This window comes from Antennarius striatus, chromosome 7 (assembly GCF_040054535.1).
Source record: "Antennarius striatus isolate MH-2024 chromosome 7, ASM4005453v1, whole genome shotgun sequence".
Classification (NCBI taxonomy): Eukaryota; Metazoa; Chordata; class Actinopteri; order Lophiiformes; family Antennariidae; genus Antennarius; species Antennarius striatus.
In genome coordinates this window covers 4,032,715-4,053,871 of record NC_090782.1, presented here as the reverse complement: position 1 = coordinate 4,053,871, position 21,157 = coordinate 4,032,715, and the positions used below count along the sequence as shown (strand labels likewise).

Below are 21,157 nucleotides of genomic sequence, written 5' to 3'. Positions count from 1 at the left end.
TCTTTTTCCACTTTGTCTTTGTTTTCCTTTCACCCATCTATGTGAATGCTGTGCTTGGGCCTTTCCTCTTGTGCTTTTTATGTACTCTATTTTCTCTCCAGGTCTCCATTATGACGCAGAGTTTCACATGATTGCTAGATAACACCTGAAATTTCTTGATGCCCTCCCAGATCCATATTGTCTATCCAGAATTCCTGAAATTTGGTTAGGGTTTGGTTGTGTGCAACCTCAGGATTGTCTGTGGGAGCCCCTGTGAAAAAATTGTGCCGACACCACTGAATGTCCCAACACTCTCCCCAGCTGTATGGCTTCCATATCTCTCTTGGAATGGCGTGGTTGAGGTCTAGTTTCATGAGCTTATATTGAATCAGAAAAGTCAACTTTGTCTTCATCCTCATCTTTAATGAGAGAGGTGGAAGGATTTCCAAGGTGCTGCTCTGCCCTGTTTTCTTTAGAAAGGTCTCACTGTTCTGGGAAGGAAGTTTTGAGAAGTGGATTAGCAAAGACCCAAAGGACGGAAGAAACAGATACGCTGGACCCCATCACACACATTCTCATAGTGTAGAAACAAATCTTAAATGGTGGAACAGAAAAGGTGTTATAAGAGCTCTCACGAGGTTCCTTTTCAGAATCAAATGGGACCAGAGAGGACCAGGAAAGAGGAAAATCTAAAACACATTTCAGTCATTAGCCCTGACATATGGAACCTGTACAGGGAGTGTTTTCTTTTCATCTGGCTCTGATAGGGCTGAGGGGGTTTCTGCCTTGTCCTTTCTGCCCTGTCCTCCCAGGAGGACTGTGATGACCTAATTATCAACCAGGACACCCACTGGATGAAACCAACAGCACCTGTAGAACTTGGATACAAAGAATTCCCATTGCTAGAGAAAGTTGATTGTTATACAGTATCACCAATATCAGTGTGTCCTCACTATTCAAGTCTGGACATCAGATTTTACTCACTGCTGTAGGGGGATATCACTCCTGGGCTATCAGCGTGAATATCTTATCATGGTAAAGTTCAGTAGTGCCTCTGGCTCAGTACAGTCAGTTCATTCATATTCCTCCCCAGAAACCTCATTTGAACGTTGCCTTTCACCCTGCTTTGCATTAGTGGTATGTGTGACTGTAAAGCTTGTGTTTGATCAATGAATAGCACCTTCTTTTAAAACCATCTGGTGTTAACTAGACTAGAAACGAGTGTGCGAGAAGCAGTGAGAGAGATTTAGAGAAGGCCTAAAGGAGATGATGCTTTGGTGCAATAAAGACCGACTGCCAACCTGCTCTATTGTGTAGTGTAAGTGGAACCTTGACTCTGCCATCAACTGATCTTGCTCACTAATGCACAGCTTGACACGAGGGCTTTCCTCTACCCCCCCTGCAGTTTCAGAATCCCCCCACAGCTGAGACGATGATGAGCCCCAGGCCGCCCACACACTGTGTGGGATTCGCCTTAGTGCTCTGCCGTGCATCTGGGGCGCTGCTGGGTTTTGTCTCAATGACGGGATCCCCTCTCCCACGCTGCTCCACATAATGACAAATAAAATCTGTTAAAAATTAGAAAAAAGCCACATTTTTCCGACCATGAGGTTTCTTCTATTGGAGAGCTGTAAACCTAACATGAAAATTACAGTGCTGATTATATAATGGTAACGTAGATTCTACTGTGAAGATTTGAGAACATAGAAACATTGGATTAGGTGCAACAGGCACACTATTAAACAATCAAAGTTTGATCTAGACTGAGACTGGATGGACTGTCTTGAATTTGTTCCACATATAATGAATTATAACCATATATCATTTATGGCCACTGTTTTGTATACCACTATCTGTTGCTTTTTTCATGCCTGTAAATCCAATAGTATTTCCCTCACTGTCAGCTTTTTGTCTTCAGTGTTTCTTAGCAAAACATCGGTGGAAAAAATGGTAACACTGAACCAGCTAGTCTTTTGCGTTTTATTGTCATGATGTAACATGTTAAGAAATCAAGACTGAGTTTTTGCAGAGGTTTATGATTTTTATGCACTGCCTACATCAAGTTTCATTTCTTCATAATTGGGAGACCACAAACATATTTTGCATTTTATTAGTGAGTTCCAGCATAGAGGGGACTCCTTCTCGTCGACTCTCACTTGGGGGGAACAGAAAGATCAACTCACCACAGCAACACTCCACCGTAACCCGAGGCTGACTCATGAGCGGCGAGATACATACAACAGCGAAGGCAAGAGAAACCACAGGGGAGGTGGGAGGTGACAGCAATGCAATGAGGTGTATGTGTGTGTGTGTGTGTGTGTGAGGAGGAGGGGTCAACCGTGGACGAGCTGGGAATCCCTATCTGCCTGACCCAGAGAGGTGCAATGAGTTAGAGGAGATACAGTTGAGTGCACAAGGTGAACTTCAGCAGAGCAAAGCTCCACAGCTGGTGCAGAGGAGGACAGAAAGGGCAAACCCAAAGGTTGACCTTTTTATTCTTTTTTTGACTTTTTCTCTGTGGTAATCTACAGCAAAACTCCCAGCGAGAAAGATTCAGTTAGTTGAAATGTCCAAAGTTGATTCAGTTTGGAAACCTGAGATTAGACCAACCACCACCAGAACTGAAGGAGCCTCTTGGATGAGAGGTGAAACATCTCCAAGTGACTTTATGAAAGTCCAGTGGTTGATTTAAATAACTTTGTATAACCATGACCAGAATGAATGAGAACCTACACAGACGTTAGTTGAAATGGAGCTAAAGGGTGATGTATTGTCAGACAGCCTTCCCTTTTGAACATTCTGGCGTTATTTCTCATGTTACTCTTTTACACACACAACGGTGTGCTGAGTATCAATGTTGCTGTCAAGGTTTGGAAACCTTAACTGAGTTCAGCTGTTCTTATCATCCACATCTGTCCAATAGCAACGAAACACTTTTTTTAATCATCAGATTATTGTCTTCCAGCTGTCTTTCCAAATATTACTCCTTCTGTTCTAGTTTGTAATTGCATACCCTCCTTCTCTACATCAATGCCCAGTTTTCCGAGATTCATCAACTTCATCATTCATAAACCTTTTGGACATACTCGTTATTACAATTTAATACTGTCTAATAAATATTATTAATTTAACCGCTGGTGTCCCCTGTAATTTAAAAAAACCAGCAACCATAATTACAATTTGTTTGCATGATTGTACAATGCAACGAGTAAATTATGTAAGATACTAAACATTACATATACATATTTCATGAGGATAGTTTTGACATTAAAGAAGATAAAAGCAAACATTGTGTAAACAAAGTTCCTTAAAATGGGCTGGGCAGTTTCAGGAAGAAAAGTCATACTGAAAATACAATTGTGATCTTTTTATTTCCAGTAAAGTTAAACTGAACTAACAAGCTGTGATGAATTACTGCCATCTTGACTGGTAAGCCTTTGTTTTCTGGGAAAACAGTTTCTTACCCTCACTGAACGTACAAGCACAATAATTACAAGATGTCATTTAAAAATCATCTTGGTTGAGATGATTTTTAAATGACAAATAGCTGCAATGGTTTGCGGAAACAGAAATTATACAAACATATCATGTTTAAGGTTCTATCACATATTTTAATTAAAAAATTTATGACAATGTTTGTCCCCACAATGAACTGGCGATGCTTCCTGGGGTTGTACCCCATCTTGCCTGTCGTACGGCCATCTGGTCTTCAAGAAAATGGATGGATGAAATATTTGTATTTCCTTTTTCACCAAGAGGCCATTTTCATTGTAGGGTTTTCACCATAACACCAATTAACACACAAACTACTACTAACAACTACAACAATCAAGTTTCTTACACTTCATATAAACATATGTACTTACTGTGCATTGCAAAATGTTTGTGTGTGCAGACACGCATGTACACACACACACACACACACACACACACACACACACACACACACACACACACACACACACACACACACACACACACACACTATGCTGAGTCCTGACCCCCTAAAGCTGTGTTCACATTAGAACCAGGCTGCTCTTGGAAACTCTGGTTGGTCATGATGTTTGGCCCAGATCATGTGGTCGTACGAGGTGCTGACAGGTCCAACCTACCACCTCCAGATCAGCTCACGGACAAATCAGGACCACCTCAATGACTTTTATGCTACTTTACAGGATGTTGCCCCAGTAATATCCATCTAACTGCACAATGCTGCTGCTAGACAAGCGTGTGCAAAAGTGATATTTGTCATACCAGATTGTGTCTAACGTGACTTTTAAAGTCTACTGTAAGATTTAAACCTATAGCATGCAGCCTTAGTGTAACACAATGCATTACACTGTTTGATATTATCCTACATGTAAAATGTCTTTGTTCAGTAGAGCTGGTTGCTGGAATGTAAGTGGTGACAGGCAGGTTGGTATCATGTTTCTCGGTGTTATGGCCTCAGGGAACCTTTGAACCACTAAAATGGGGTGAGACAACTAGAAGGCAGTGTGAGGTGAACCTCGTATTCCAAGGTGAGAGGCTGAACTGGAGAAACAGGATGAGTGCTAATGTGTTTCTTTCTGAAAACAAAGATCCATGCTGACATTTGAAACCTGAAATACAGATCCAGTGTGCTCACAATCACACGGACAGACAGACAGACAGACAGACAGACAGACAGACAGACAGACAGACAGACAGACAGTTGTGTGTTCATATCCATTTGGAGAAAACGTCTTCCTGATAGCTTGCTCAGACGTCTGGGTTTTCAACGTTCCGATGGAAAACCCAGAAGCCACAGGCCTTCTTTCTTTCCCGCCTCAGAGCCCCTCCCAGCTGGGCTCCACCTGATTGATTTTCCCTCTCCTCAGTGTCCAGACGGACCAAGCCAAGAGCCAGACTGGAGCACAAACACAGGCGGGAGGGTAGAGGTTGGCAGGTGTAAAGAGAAACAGCAGGGTGCAGGGGGAAAGAGGGGAGTATAGCTTTGGCTTGGGCTGACTCGAATTGTACTTGTAAATAAGGGAGAGGGTGAGACAGGTAGCAAAGAAAGAGGAAAGGAGCGAGAGAACGGTGGTGAAGAAACCAAAGCTGCTTGCTGTTGTGTAAATGGGAGGAAAGGGAGAGATGGAAACCCAGACACAAACATAAACACTGGCTGGGACTTCAATGGGTCCTCTCTCTGGTTCTCTGCCTCCTCTCCCAGGCCAAGCATAAACAAATAGAACATGGAAAGCATCAGACAGGCCCATACGTCTCACAGAAACGACAGTCTGAAGTGAATGAGAAAAAGGAAAATTGTCATGGTGAATTTTACCATTTCATTCTATAATAATAAAAAGACCAATTGGATTAGACCATTAGACAGTCTCTGTCTCTCCTTCAATATCCAAATCGCATCATCTCTACTTGAGTGGCCACAGAGAAATGTCATCCCTTCAGACGTCCAGACGTCCCAACTAAGTAATAAACCTGAAATAGAAAAGGGAAAACAGCGAGATGGGCTCATAAATCACCCCCACGACAGGAGATACATAAACACTCACACACACTTCAAACTTCACAAAAGGGCCTCCATGGGTCGTTGTCTGATGACCAGCAGGAGAAGAATATGAAAGAGGGGTGTGACTGATAGACACCAGACACACAAAACTGACAGCATCCATGTCCTCCAAAACACATGCACTTAAATTGTTTAAAATATTGTTAACACACACCGGCTGCATGGCTCTCCCTTTGGAATACACATTGTCACAGATGTGTGTGGCTCCTTGGTGTAGCTGGTAATGACCTCATGCCTGGCTCTTCTCCAGAGATCCCTGCTGACTGGCCCACGACCAGCCCCACATCTGCAACATGCCTCCACACACAAACACACAGATGGATGGAACCACCCAGCCCACCTATCTCCCTCGCTTTCCCGTCGTGTGTGACGATGACAACACCACAGACAACAGCTCAGAGCTCAAATAAAGTGAACACTCAGGTGACATTATTATCAGTCACCGTGGTCACATAGAGTCAGACACAACTCCTTGTAAAACAGCAAGCTCAGTAAATTGAGCAAGAATGAATTTTTTAATCTTTCATAAGCCTCTAAGGGTGACTGTGCCTTTACTTCTCATCAAGAACAGATTGTGGTGCACAGGAGGTGACAACATGCATCAACCAAGGACACTTTTACAAACGACTAAAGGGTGTAATCTCAACTAAACTGTATTGTAAAGAAATACATTTGGCTGTTTGGCTGAAAAGTTTTTAAGAAAAGAGTAAGATGGAATTACTGATTTTCTACTTATATCATTGCTATCAACCTCTCATCTACCTTCTCATCTAAGTTTCTGAAAGACTAAACTGTTCCACTATTTCTTTAAGCCTTTAAAGATAGCTGAAATTTTAAAAAAAATAAGTTCCTTTGGACTCCATTTGATCAATTAAAAGCATTTATCTTTGCTTTCTTGCCGCCCAACCAGTCCAAGGGTGTAAAATGTGAATGACCTCCAAAAATCAACTTGAACTACTGCCTTAAAGGCCAAAGGTATTAAGGTAGTAATCAGTAATGCTGGAATCATGCAACAACAGCACAGTTAGCCTGACAGGATGCAAGAGACGGTTGAACAGTCTGGTGCCAACAGTCTGTAGTTCCATCCCACTGATCTCCAATCATATTTCTTCGGTCTCTTTAAAGAGGTCTTTCTATGCATTTATTTATTGTCCATGTGTTCTTCATCTGCAGTCTCTCAGCTGCAGGGTTCACACACTGTGGAAATGTAATAGACACTCTGCAAGGGGCCTGATCTGCCACACAGACAGACACAACAACTGTCTTCTCTTGTGCTTTCTGCTATACTCCGAGCAGACCTCTTTATGTAACTGCATTAGAGTTTGGTAGAGCAGCAGTGTTGGTGCTAGCAAACCATAGCCCTCCTGTCAACCTGAGCCAGCTGCTCAGAGCTGATGGAGTGACGCGCACACATGCTGATCTGTAACCTTAAAAGAGAGGAGGGGAGGGGAGGCGAGGGAGCGAGGAAAGGAAGAGCAAAGGAGGAACTCTCCAGATTTCCTCTTCTGAAGGTCAGTCTGATCTTTTAAACTGCTGCAAACACTGATGCACAAACACTTCCAATTGTCTCAATGATTTTCTAAAAAAAACAAAAAATTACCTGATTTCATGTCTTTACTCACCAAGAAGTTATGACCAGCAGCAAAAGAAAGGCTTTGAAACACATGGGGAGAGAGAAAAATATAGTTTCTTTCTGGTTGAGATACATTAAGTACATTTTTAAAAAATGCTTGAAATATTAATAAATCAATCCATCAATTTTTATTTGTAGAGTGCTTCACATCAGAAGACATTTCAAAGCACTTTTACAGACAAAAACCCCGACAGAAACCTCCAGAACAAGCATAAGCGACAGAGGAGGGGGAAAACTCCCCCACTGAGGAAGAAACTCCAGACAGGACCCAGAATTTGGAGGGCAGCTATCCGCCTTGACCAGTTGAGTGAAAATAAAATACAAAGGAGATATGGACAGGGCATGAGAAAGAGAGAGAGGCAGATAGGCCAGATAGAATTGCTGTCTAAAAGTTCAATCCATCCGCTGAAGTGGGGACATGTTGCTGGACTTTCAGGCTGTGTTCATGGACTTCTAGGTTGTTTATACTTATACTTGTTCCCCACCTGTCAAGAGAAGCACATGAAGTATCTTGAATGCATGTGAGGGTTCAATGTTTTACGAGTATGAAAAGGAAAGAAAGAAATAATAGAAGCTGCTGAAGTAGTTGATAGAGAAGAAATGCCCTCAACAGTGTAGGGATTCTAGATATATCGATATAGGAACATATCAATGTTGTTCCTATATCAAAGAGGAAGGTTTTAAGTCTACTCTTAAATAAGATAAGGTGTCTGTCCCCCAGACTGAGTCCAGGACATTGTTCCTGCTCTACTCTTACAGATCTGACGGGTTACCAAAAGTCCTGCAACCTCAGAACAAAGTGCCTTTTGGAGGGTGATACAATTGTAAGAAGTCTTCGATCTAAGACTGAGCATCACAGTGTAGTTCTTTATAAGTGATCATGTGGATTTTTAATTGACAAAAATAACCGGTAACAAACTCCTGATCTGTCCTGTAGAGTGCAAACCTACTGGTGACATATGTGTCTATAAATCCCATTGAGGTCCAGTATGGAAGCTTTTTGGATTGCAATCCTAAAGAAGAATTCTGCCAAAGTAAAGCATGACATTCTTCATCGGTTGTTCCTGCAGTAATCTAATCTAATCTAATCTAATCTGTTAGACAGAGGTGATTTGTGCACACTGATGGAAAACCAGGCTAGAATATCTTCACTCTCTGCTCAGAACTTCAGTCTAGTTTATTTTTATACATCAAGAGGACGTCAGTGCTATAGCTCCTATAGCCCATAAAGGCCTCACACAGAGAAACACACCATCTCACGCACACTCAGTGTCTCACCACCCACTGCCTGGTGTTTGTTTAATATGGCATTTCAGTATGAGAACAGTATATCCTTCTACCCTCTTTATAAGGGCACAGCTAAGGCATTAGTTGAGATGACCCTGCCCCCCTTTTCGCAATTACACTAACACCTCACACAACGCACACACGCACGCACACACACACACACACACGGTTGGCACAACTCAGATTTAACGCTAGCCCAACTAAGAAAAGGCATCTGCTTCATCTCTCTCTTCACCCCAACTGCTCCACGACTTGCTAACAGCCTCCATGTCTTGTCCAAAAACTGCTCTCATGCTGACACAGACAAACGCGTAGACACGCACGCAGCCATTAAACACGAACACACACACACACACACACACACACACACGCGCGCGCGCGCATTACTGGGCCTGGCACCAGTGCTGGAATCTTGTTTGTCTGTCTGTGATGGTGAAGACGGTGCAGAGACATACTGAAAGAGAAGATTTCAATGTTAATGTCCTGTTGGCATAAGTGGGACGACTCTTCAGATCCTCGCTTATAGTTGGACTGAAGTTGTTGCTGCAAAGCAAGAAAATGCTGAATAAAAAAAGAGGGATTGGATTTTTCTCACTTAACATTATCTGCTTGGAAGTTTTGTTCAGCCTGTTCATAAACAGTTAATAAATTCAAGTCAAACAAACTGTGTCAAACACTGATATACTGTAGACCGCTGATATTCTTAACAGACATTAAGATGTGACTGCTGGCAGCAGATGTGAACTATATTTGGTTGACTCTGTATTTTAGAGGCTGGGAGACAGAAGTTTATCTTACTTTATACAAAGTCTGCTGACGTTGCTGAAGGAAATTTGGTTTAAATAATTTCTTTTGCCAGAACGTGAGGCTTTGTTGGTATTTCTGTCTCTTTGCTCAACAACCCTTTGATGAATTGCTGTGAAAATGATGATGAACCACGCAGTTGATCTATATCAACTACTGTAAATGACAGGTTCTCCTTTTCGTGACAATGGATAAATTAACTGACCATATCAGTTTTGTATTTTAAATAAATACAATTTGTAATTTATGTACCAATGAGGGAAAGAAAGGCTAAGATGCAGTGACCAAAGATGATGATTTAACAGATGTTAAAATTTGTTGTTAAAACTTGTCATGTATTGCGAACTGCAACTGTGTTGTCTTCCTCTGAACCTGTAAAGTCATCACGACAGTAGGTTTGATGATTATTTATTACATGAAAATATACATTAGAACATTTGCTGGAATCGGTGTTTTTTTGAGTGCCCGGCCTTCTGGTTTTGGCTGCTCTCCTCTTAACAAGCAGAAAAAGACAACAGAGAATTACATTCGGACAGAAACACAAGGGACAGAAGGGATGTCTGATGCTGGAGAGAGTGAGACCAGATTTAAGGAACAGAGAGTGAATGAACGAGAAATGTTTTACGCTGCATTGAACCACACAGAAAGCAAATGTCTAATGAAGCATAAAACATTTACTGTACTGTAGATGAACGTCTCTGATTATGAATACTGAAGCGAAAACAGTTCTTCTAAAACACTGAGGAAGTTCTATACAGTAGAAGATGAACAGAATGGGACACTACTGCTTTCCACAGAAGACCACAGTCGTCCAACTCTGACTCACCGATTTCTGACCTAGAAGGGGGATAGTCTTTGACATAACACGTACCAGTGAGATTTATTGGTCTAATAATGCTATGAAGAGGCCTCATTGTACATCATCAGCATCCAAAATGCCAAAATTGAAAAGGCATCCCCACGGTTTAGTGATTATAATGAAATGCTTCATTTCTCCAACAGATCATCAACACTCCAGGCTTACAGCTGACTGGTCTGATGTTCAGGAGAGCCGCGTTATGCTGATGTCCAAGAAATGCTGGCAAGGCGATTACTGTTCTCCAAAGTCTGGTGGTGGGACAAACGTCACAATCCTAAGCAGAGCTAAGCTGCGTGGCTTTTCTAAGATGTTTTTATTCAAATATAGCGCAAATTACTGCTGGTAAGACGAAGGTTACGTCTATTTTTAACAATAATGAAGGATTAGTTTTGTTTATGTCCAACTGTATAATTCTCCTTCCTGTAGAGGAGTTTCTTGTAGCCAAAAGTTTCTCAGCAAAAAAAAAAAAAATTTTTTTAAATCTCCCCTTTGTGTGAAACTTGTTGCTGCTTCAGATCTACATCTAAATTTGTCTGAGTCTTCATCCAGAGCAATCCAGGAATACTTATAAAGTGTCATTATCTATGTTGACTCAGCAAAATTTCTTAAAGATGTTAAATGTATGGACACAATATTACACTATCTAGTTACATTTGTACTGAAATAATCTTTCAAGTGTCCCTAAATGAAAAGTGGAATATTAAGAGGCACGTGTAGCACTTAGAAGTGGATTAACTTGCTCTGCCATTATGATGATGAAAAAAGAAAAGCTCGGTCAGATCTGCTCCTTTAATCCTTTTGGTCCGGATCGTGAGTGAAACAAAAATACATCTAGATTTTGATATCCCAAACGTCACCATAAGGATCATGTTTCCCCACTCTGATTTAGTCCTAAAACCTCCGAATGTTTACAATAATCCATCCATGTGATGTACTGAGGTCGCCAAATTGTTGAACTCTGTGTCTTGGGGGCTAAATGTGGTAATTTGTTTTGATTTAATAAAGTAGGTGTTTTTCTTGGATCAAGTCGTCAAGGAGCAAATTGCTTTCTAATCACATCATACATGGAAAGTCCAGATGATGGCGACGGACGGAGCTGAGGGCTGCCTTGCTGCTGAGCCTGCGTGCTGCGTGAGCCCCATGCTACCCTCCACGTGCGAGTATTAACACAGCTCTGTTTTCATTGCAAAGGAAAACATGTCACTTCATTTGCCCCAGTTAAGCCCAAATCACAGTGATGGACAGGAGCAAGGGAGGCTCTGATGCTGAGCAACCTTGTATAATATAGGTCAACAATAATGAATCAACTGGTGAACATCCAACTAGTGCACAGAAACAAGCATCCATGATTAATCTGGGTTATGATTAATCCAGAGTACAATTCCACACAAGTCAAAGAGAGTGAAAGGTTATGCCTCTCCTGTTGAACAATGCTCAGAAATGTGTACTCACCGCCACACAAACAGTAAAAGCAGCTTTCAGGAAAGAGGCAGGCAGCAGAAGGGGGCCTGCGTGGCCATTCAAACAAGTAGCATGTGGCTGTGGGCCTAGAACAGCCAGCAGTACATTTCCATAACAGGAAAGGTCAGTGTTGTGGCTCCAGGGGCTTTAGAGACGCTAACACAATCCATTCTGGGAGAACTCGGCTCTGCTGCTCTACCTGTGTGCTCCATTTGCTGCTAAAGTCTAATATTACACACTGTATTGTATATCATCACTTTGAGCTGGACTTATTTCTGTTGGATTATATATAGCACAAATTATTCTTAAGGGATTTCATCTTGCAAGAGTGGCATTCTGAATTTGCTGTATCTTCAAAATAAAAGAGTAATAATAGTAACATTATTAATAGTAAGTAGTAGTATAATCATAAGAAATGCCTCACATGACATATCACTGACTCTTATATCAAATATTAATACCAGCAAATCTATAAATGCATGAAGAGTCCAAGTAAGAAGTAAAGATTTAGTTCAGGTTTATTAATCCAGTAAATAAGGGAACTGTGACTCTGGGCTATATAAGAATAAATAAACTTAAACTTGAAACTTGTGAGATACTTGACCCTGACTTGAATATTTTATTTATTTAGGATCAGTCAAAAACTTTTAGAGGATCAGATTTCTGTGACATTTTGTGGGAGACGTCCAAGAAACAGTCCATTAGAATACTATTTAAAGGATGCCTTACTGCAGTGAGATGGGGCACTTACCATAATTTAGCTTCTAACTTGGATGGGAAAAAATTGACACAAAGACATCCTCAAAGGATGTACTGTACAAAACATACACTAATTTTCTAGAGTTGCGGCATCTGAATATTCAAATTTATACGACTCTTTGAAAATTTACCTCTGTGATAACAGAACGGGCAACCATGAGCAAATTGTAGCTGAAAACTGTGCAAATTCAGTTTGGTGTCGAATTCAATTTATCTCAAGTTACTCATTTATATAATAGACAAAATGTCTTAGGCAAAACATTGTAAAGGTAATTCTAAATTCTTTGGGTAGTTTTCACGCTCAAAGAGTCAAACTAATACAGGATGGCTGCTGTCCTAAGACGTAATGTCCCTACTATGAAACTACATCCCATTGTTGGAGTTTTGAGTTCTCTGAATGGTTTGTTTTTTTTATAGCTATTTGTAATTTGATTAAAATCTAATATCAATAACTACAGTATGCACTGTAAACATATTCCTAGAACCCACAACCAAATTTAGTGATTCAGTGATTCTATTCCAACCATATAAGATCACAACAAACTGTCATTCCAGGTCTGGTCCTATCCCCACAAACATTCCGATTCTTAGCCTTATTTTAGAGAGTTTGACTTTGCTGGTGAGTTTGTGTAATAAAACGACAGAGAAACACGCAGCATGTGTTTTGTGTGTGGCTGTACCCTCTGACGTACAGTTTTTGAAGTTCTGTTCCATACAAAACAACAGTAGAGGAAGTCCAAACAGCTTCTGGTCTTTCTCTTGGACCAGGCCTCAGTGCCTCAGGGGGCCCATAGGAATAAAACACTCCTTAGCACAGCCTCATTTACCTCAACACCTGTGGCACACAAAAGCCCTCTGTGAGGGAAACGGTCCCTCAAAAGTCAGAAATGTTCAAGTACAACGAGGAAACAACAAATGTGTATTGTGTATGTATGTGTATGTGTTCTTAGACGTGATTTTCTTTAAAGCATCAGTGAATTTAAACCTGCTGACAGGTACAATGGCTTTACTTGAGATACTGCACACTAAAATTGTATTATAATTTTTTAAAAATAAAATTGTCCCTCTACTTTTAAAAGCCTGATTGAGATTCTGGGTCTTTGAAAACCTTAAAATAATTGGTAAAAGTGCACATTTTTGTTTTTTGTGATCATTTCAGAACTTAATGTCAGATATTGGAACTCCACACAGCTCAGCGCAGTGGTCCCCTCTCACCCACTCCTTACCCGACCCACAGTTTTTTCCCATGGGGTCCGGTGCTCCCAGGATTGAGAATAAAACAATATTGACTTTGGAGTGGCTGAAAAAGACACAACATGGTTAATAGATATAATTATCAGACATAATTATCTCCAATAATAACAACAGATAATACCTCCCTGTCTGAGCACATGTTTGTTGTTGTGTCTGAAAGGATTCTCCCTGGAAAGAGGGGCAGGGCCACATCTACTCCCCCTGCACCCAGCCAGACCTCACCTTCCGTGGGTGTGGGAGCGTCGGATTGCCGTTTGTCATGACCAGGTAAAGCTGAGATTTGAGGTTGCTTGCTGTGTGGATACATTCCTCCTTCGCAATTAGCATCTGTTGATTTTGTACTTCACTCGCCTCGTCAGAGCCTGACAAAACCTAGGGAACGCAAAACACAAACTGTACTGTTGAAAGTCTGCAGAAGCCCCTGCATGGCAAGATTTTAATAACATTTAGCCAAACTCATTAATTTAAGACATTGCTATGACAGCACTGGAGACCAGAGAGTATTTTTTCTGTCTGGTCTAGCAGACGCAAGTCCATTTACCTAATTAAAAAAGCAAACCAGTGGTCTCTATGGCTCTTTTGTTTACTGCTGTGTAATGCAGGGTATAAAACAAACAGAAAAACAGCAGCACAAGTACAGATTTATGGTAGGGTGGCATGGAAGAGTTGGATTTGGAAGAACAGAGGCAAACGAAAGAGAACAAAGATAGTATGAAGATGGAACCTGTTATCTGACACAACAACCTGAAAAATAAGAAAACAGCTGACCTGGCTCGTGTCACTGATACTCGGTAATTAATACACTGTACAGCATTCTGATTGTGTACTCATACAAAAACCTGAAGTGTACACTCCGCTAGGTCATGGGGGCTGGGGATGATCCCAGCTGATACAGGGGGGCAACAAGCGGGGTTGACTGGACAGGTCACTAGGTCATCACAGGGTCAACCATTGCCATCCCACCAACAATTTCCTGTCTTTATTGTAAGCTCAGGCCCTGTTTACATAGATCCATTTTTGCTGAAAAGTGTTTTTTCCTTGAATTTTTATCACCTTCTGTCTTCACACAGAATCTGCAAAGAGATTCATCCACAAGGATCTGCAAATACAACTGTAAGAAATCACGGCAGTACTGGCCATTAAAGAATGAGGTTACAGAGGTGGCAGATAGGAGGAGTGATATTAGAGTCAATAGTGATACTAGAGTCAATAGTCTTGAGCCCAACAGCTCAGGGCAGTCCGGTGTTGCTTTGGTTGTCCTGGCCATAGTAGACCGTCAGTCTGTCAAAAGAGGGTTACCAAGTGTGAAAGGCAACTTCTGTCTTTTTTCAGCCAGAATTCGTTTTACCCGTTTATACAATAATGGTTAGGAGGCATTTTGAAACATTTCCACTCTCAAGCCTGGTTTCAATCCCAGAAAGCAAACGGCCAAAATGCAGCAAAGGGCTTTACATGATTGGGCGAAGCAGTCGTTGAATAAACCGCCCCTTACTGCCCCTTAACTCCTGGTCTATGTTTCACTTAAACCCAGCCAGGAGGAATTTATGAAACTATTCTTTCATTCTGTTTAATTTTGTTTTTTATTTCAGTTTATCAGTGTAAATTGATACACCGAGCCATTACAGCTAATTCTTTTGCTTTTGAATGAATCTATGAGATGTTTTTATATTACTTTCTTATTTTCTCATTGTATGACTCAGATGGCAAAAAAGAAACAGCTCCGAGACAGGAAGATGAAGTAACGAAGTGTGACGTGGATGGATCAAGGGAGGAATAAAGCAGCTACTTCTCAGAGGAGAGCAAAGGAGGAAAGTGGGACGAGGCTGTGGGATGAGGAGGAGGCAGGGGGAGGAAGAGTGATGATGCTGTGTAAGTACAACAGTCGATAAAAGCTGTAGGGGAGGTGATCTGAGCGTGTCTTTGTTCCCGTAAGTGGCTTACTGCACCGCCTGATGACTCACCTGCCGTAAGACTGCATCACCCACAGCATGAGATCATCAGGTTAATCTCACCCCCAACCGACAAGCAGACAAACAGGTAGACACAGTGAAAACAACTCACACACACACACACACACACACACACACACACACACACACACACACACACACACACACACACACACACACACACCATAAAAGCATTATCGTCTTAACATGCCGACCCACTCAAGCAGCATCAACCCATCATAATATCAACCACACCAAATATCACCATCATCAATTATTCAAGATCAATAATTGATGATAGCTAACACTAGCCTCACTTTAATTCACTTAATGTTGACTTCTGTTTTTAGAGAAAGGGGTCGGAAGAAAAAGAGGGAAAATCCTCAGGTAATAGAAATCAACAGGCTCCAAGGTTTAATGGGATGTATAACCGTCTTTTACCACAAATTGCATTTAAAGCATCACAATGAATTATTAATTTGTTTAATCTGGGTTTCTGCTGATCTGTAAGAGTTAGAGCGTGGTATGGAGCATTCAGAGTGCTTACGCTGTGGTCCAAACAACATTTTAGCTTTAGCTGTGGGACAAGCGTTGGGTTACAGGAGAGAGGAGTTGACTTCACTTACGATAGAAGGAACTAAAGATGCCAAAAGATGAAGAAAGATGGAGGAGACAAAGACAAGTAGGTATAAAACTGAAATATGCTGCAGTTTAATGAAACAAATGGTGGCCAGATGTCTGATTTACAGTGAACACATTAGAGCGGATCTGTTTTTTGTCACACTTATTGCAGTGATGTTAGCTGACATTTGATCCAACAGGCCAGCGTTGAGACAGCTGAGTGTTTATCACTGATGCTCTGAAACGTAAGTGGCTGATCTGGAACCACCACTGGTTATGAGTATTGCAGCTTCACACAATATTTAACTATACTGACCTAAAACCAGCAGATAGATGTTCATAATCATTCTTTTACAGCAACATTTTGGAGATGAGAGCAACAACATGGCTTCCTTTTAAAAAACCCACAGAGGTCCTGCTCAGTCCTACTACTAGCACCACCAGCCTAAAAACACCGACCTACGAGCCCAGGATGAACCCATCCGGAAATAAAACAAACACCAGATTGCCATCAGGGACATATAAACTAATGTGTGGATGTCCCCCAGGGACCACAAACCAACCTATGCACATGGAAAGTATTTCACGTTTTTTCATGCTGAGTGCATTTTTCATCCTCTGCTACAAAGCCTGAAGGTGCTGCCTTCAGAAAAGGGCCATAAAGTCCATCAACGAGCTGTGCAGTTATGATTGTAATGTGTTTGCTTAGTTTTACTCCCAGAATGCACTGGGCTTTGAATGCTGCTCAACCAACCTCAGCTCCAATTTTAAAATCCAGCTATTGTTAATTTCGAACGTATTTATGATGAAAAGGTCTTTTCTATTTCTATTCCTCACAGTACTGCTGTTCACACGTGCACTTTGTGTGAAAGCCTGTGAAGGTTTTGGTTGAGACTAACTCAAAGCTTCCCACACCTTAAATTTTTAAATACTTGCAACTTTTAAAAATTATTTTAACTCTTTCCTGCAGACGAGCATCTGAAGGCCATTCTCTTGGTTTCTGAACGGTTTGTGAATCAGGTTGAAATATTAGCCAATAAATTTTTCATTTGAATTCTGTTTAGAATGTAAACTGTAATTTGTGGATGATGTAATATTATTTTATACGACTCATTCCAAATTCAGCTGCTGTACAATTTGAGTCTCTGGAGGACAGCGACAGGACACACACACAAGACACAAGACGTAACTACTGGGAATCGTTCTCAGGCAGCAGGGTGCTTTTCCCGTCAGTTATGTGACCGGCTCTGTTCAGGGATATCCCGGTGGTCATGTGACGTACTACTCGCTCATTCGCTCACTCTCGTTCTCCTCTTCTCCCAATATCACAGCTGACAATATCTGATTTAACACTGCTGGTCACCATGCTGCTCTGACGATCAATTTCCCATATATAGCAGTACAATCTCTTTTGTCCTCCCTCTTCATCCCTCTGCCACCTCCTCCTCCTCTTCAGGAACTTAATCCACTGGCTGTCCCCACTGGTTCTTTGAATAATTCAGTGGAGCACTGCTGTTCACCACAAAGAGCCATCTCTGAGACACCGAGACAAAAAGAGGGCAAATTGCAGATAGACAGCATGGTGGAAGGGTGAAAGGGAGGGAGTGGGAAGGAGATAGAGCGATGGCAGCAGATGTCCGACTGGGAGCTTCCCAGGAAACCCCACACTCATCTTCCTCATCCTCCTCTTCCTCCCTTCTGACAGTCCTAATCGCGCAACCCTGGCATAACTAGCTGTCACGGCAGGTCAACTGGAAATAGACGGCATTCTTGGCGGTGAGCATGACCTGATACAGACACCGACAGGGTGCATGCTGTGAAGAGGATCGTGTGTCCTGGGCGGCCATCGTGACACGGCAAATCTGCCTGCAGCCTCCTGCTGAACGGAACGTCAGTCAGGAGAGGGAACCATTGTCATGCCAGTGATTTCATTGTCTGGAACATGCAAATAGGTCGTTAGACGTTTATGTGACATGAATGTCTTCACCTTCTTGCTGACAGTTTTACCTGTGTGTAAAATATAAAGCCACATCAGAGGTAGAGCTGACAACTGGAATGTTTCCCAGCTTCTTCTTCATTGTGAAACCACAGTTTGGTCGGTAGCTTCAGAGGTGCAGTTAGAATTTGTGACATTTGGAAGGAGCAGGGTTAGCTGTTTCAGGCTGTTCTTCAAAGTGGTATTGATTTTCAGGAAGGGAAGAAACATATTCTCCCCCCCCAAACCACTGTTTTTTTTATGAACAGTTGTGTTCATACTGGTGGAATATTATGACTGTCAGGTATTTTGTTGAAAAACTGCTTGAACACCCCTAATAAGGACACTCTGTTAGACTAACAGAAGATATTCAGGCAAGAATTGGGTCTTATTCTGGTCAAACAAAGTCTGCAGGTCATTTTATTGCAAATAGTGAAAGTGTCCAAAAAGGTAGTTTAATTTCTATGGGTCTCATTGAAAACTTGGGTAAGAGGTTGTGATTTCTCAAGTAATGACAGGACCATTCCTGCAGGTGATTTTCCACATCAGCTCTCCTATCTGTCCCTGATCAAAGTATAAGAAAACACTCAAGAATTTATCATTTTTGACAGTTTAAGTATTGAACTACATTCTTTGGCTTCAAGGGACCATTAATTTTCTCAACAGGTCAGTTTATGCGAAGGTCTGTGGGAAAAACCTGTCAGTAAGCGCAATGCAAATGCTGAGGGGAAAGGGTTGAAGAAAGCCCCTCCTCACCGCCACAGTGCTTCGTGAACACTGGAGGAACTAAAGTACAATGGTGATGCAATGTCATCAACCAGAGGCTGAGGAACTCCTGACCTTTCATCTGCACTTTCTGTCACTCACGCATCGTGCACCATTCAATTTCGGTGGCTGGTGGAGAACAAACTCGTGAAGGCAAAGGGCTTTCAGAAAACACGGGGCATGTCGGGGCACTGATGTGTGTGTTAATGTCTGTGTTTGACAGAAAGAGTGAAAGAGAAATCAAAACAGAGGAAGAGGGAGTGAAGTGAAAACAAAGGGAGGAGACTGAGGCTGAGAGCAGAAGTGTTAGAAAGTTGAGATGAGGATGATGGTGGTAAATATAGTGAGGAGGCATTCAGAAGCAGTCATTTATAAATGATTGCATGAGTTTAAGTGATCTGGTGTTGCAGTGTGATATAGGTGGACGAGACAGTGTTTATGTAAATACCACAGTCGGACTATTTCTGTACAATGTGTTGTGTGTGTGTGTGTGTGTGTGTGTGTGTGTGTGTGTGTGTGTGTGTGTGTGTGTGTGTGTGTGTGTGTGTGTGTGTGTGTGTGTGTGTGTGTGTGTGTGTGTGTGTGTGTGTGTAGGTGTAGGTGTGTGAGTGTTTGTGAGACAGAGCCCCTGCCGAGTCAGTCAGTCTGCTGTTAGACTGTGGGGGATTCCTGTTTAGTCCTTCAGTGAATGTCTGGGGGCTCACTGTGAGGTGAGGGCAGGGTGGCTGCTGGTGCTGGTGGGAGGGTCTGTGTGTGTGAGATGTGTCAGGGAGACACAAGCAGCTGAACTCAATGATGTGTGTTTACGTCTCTTCTTCTCTTGTCTCTCGTCCAGCCGTTTTTGTTCATGGAAACACAAACCACACCCTGAACATCGCGAGCCCACTCCAGGCTGTTTTCATATTGTTTTACTGCTATTGTTGCGTGTTGTTACATAAACACCATGGCTGGATTAATTCGCTGAGTCTTTTAAACATGCATTGTTTACAGAATTATTTTTCTTTTCCATGTTGTCTAATAAATTCTGTTTTAAATGCCAGCCGTGTTGCTTCATGTAAAAAAAAAAGCCTGTAGAAAGGATCTCTCTACATTTCTGACCTTCCTTTCATGATGTGCTGACAACAAGCTGTAAAAACAGGCATCAGTCTAAGTTTGTGTCCTGCATATTCCCATGTGTTCCAATAATTTTGAAAGATATAAAAATTTAGCATTATTCTACTAGTATTGATGAGGTTTCTGACAGAATTTTCAAAGCATCCCTTCTACTGCTTTTTTTTTAGTTGGACCCAAACTCCACATTCCCCACAGATATAGGTTGTGGGCTCCATTTGGGATTATTCTCTATACTAAGTGGGAGTGAACTCATGTTGATAGAGCCCTTGATTGCAGCCTACCAGACAAGAATAAACTTGAAATATACTAAAGAAATGTGTACAATTTGAATTATCTATACCTGAACCTGCCTGTGTGTCATTTTTAACTGGATGACCTGGTAGCTAGGGTGTGGGTACTGGTAATGTCTTATTGTTCATTTTGCTCGCTTGGGGGTTCTGTGTCACCGGCAGGAACGGCCCTTTAAGGGGGTAGTCATGTGACCGAGGCTAGCATCTTGCATCATCACTGAGTCATAGACAGATGTGGTGAAGAGAATTCAGTAATTTTCCAATACACAACAGAATCAGATCATAAATAAAACAGAAATAATGTAATTTATGTATTCTTTCTGTGACACCTGGAACCAACCGACCCACCGGCCGGTAACAGTCCCCGGCCCGGGGTTTGGGGAGTCTAAAGGTAAGTTACATTATGGTAATACAGTATTATATTTCATTTATGTGTTCTTTTCTGGATTGATCTTCTGTACTCAAGGAAACCTTTATTTAATCCTGGATGGACTCAGTTCAAATGATGTGGAGACTCCAATCTACTGCTCTTCTTCAGTCACATGTTTTAGCTTACTCTTTGTTCCTGTATGCAGACATCTGTTGTTCACATTTATCTGGTCCGTATCTCCACTGCAGATGCTGACCTCCTGACAATAACTCTTCTTACATTGATCTCTGTGTTCCTCAATCTGACGATAAAATATCAGATGCACATGTTACGTGTCTACGGTCCTCCTGACCTCAGGAGACCACAGAAAGGTCAGCGGTGAGGGCACCATGCCCACTCTTCACAACCTGACACTCCAGAAACATGACAGCTCAGAGCAAAGTGTGTGTTTGTGCGCATGTATAAGTGTGTGTTAACATGAGCAATT

At 41.8% G+C, this 21,157-nt stretch overlaps 1 long non-coding RNA gene across 1 annotated transcript; it reads left to right on the top strand.

The window, feature by feature from the left end:
• Positions 1-16,105: 16,105 nt before the first annotated feature.
• On the top strand, positions 16,106-16,616 carry LOC137598544 (uncharacterized). The gene is made up of 3 exons (XR_011036695.1): positions 16,106-16,218; positions 16,330-16,402; positions 16,515-16,616. It is a non-coding gene; the product is annotated as an uncharacterized lncRNA (long non-coding RNA).
• Positions 16,617-21,157: the final 4,541 nt, after the last annotated feature.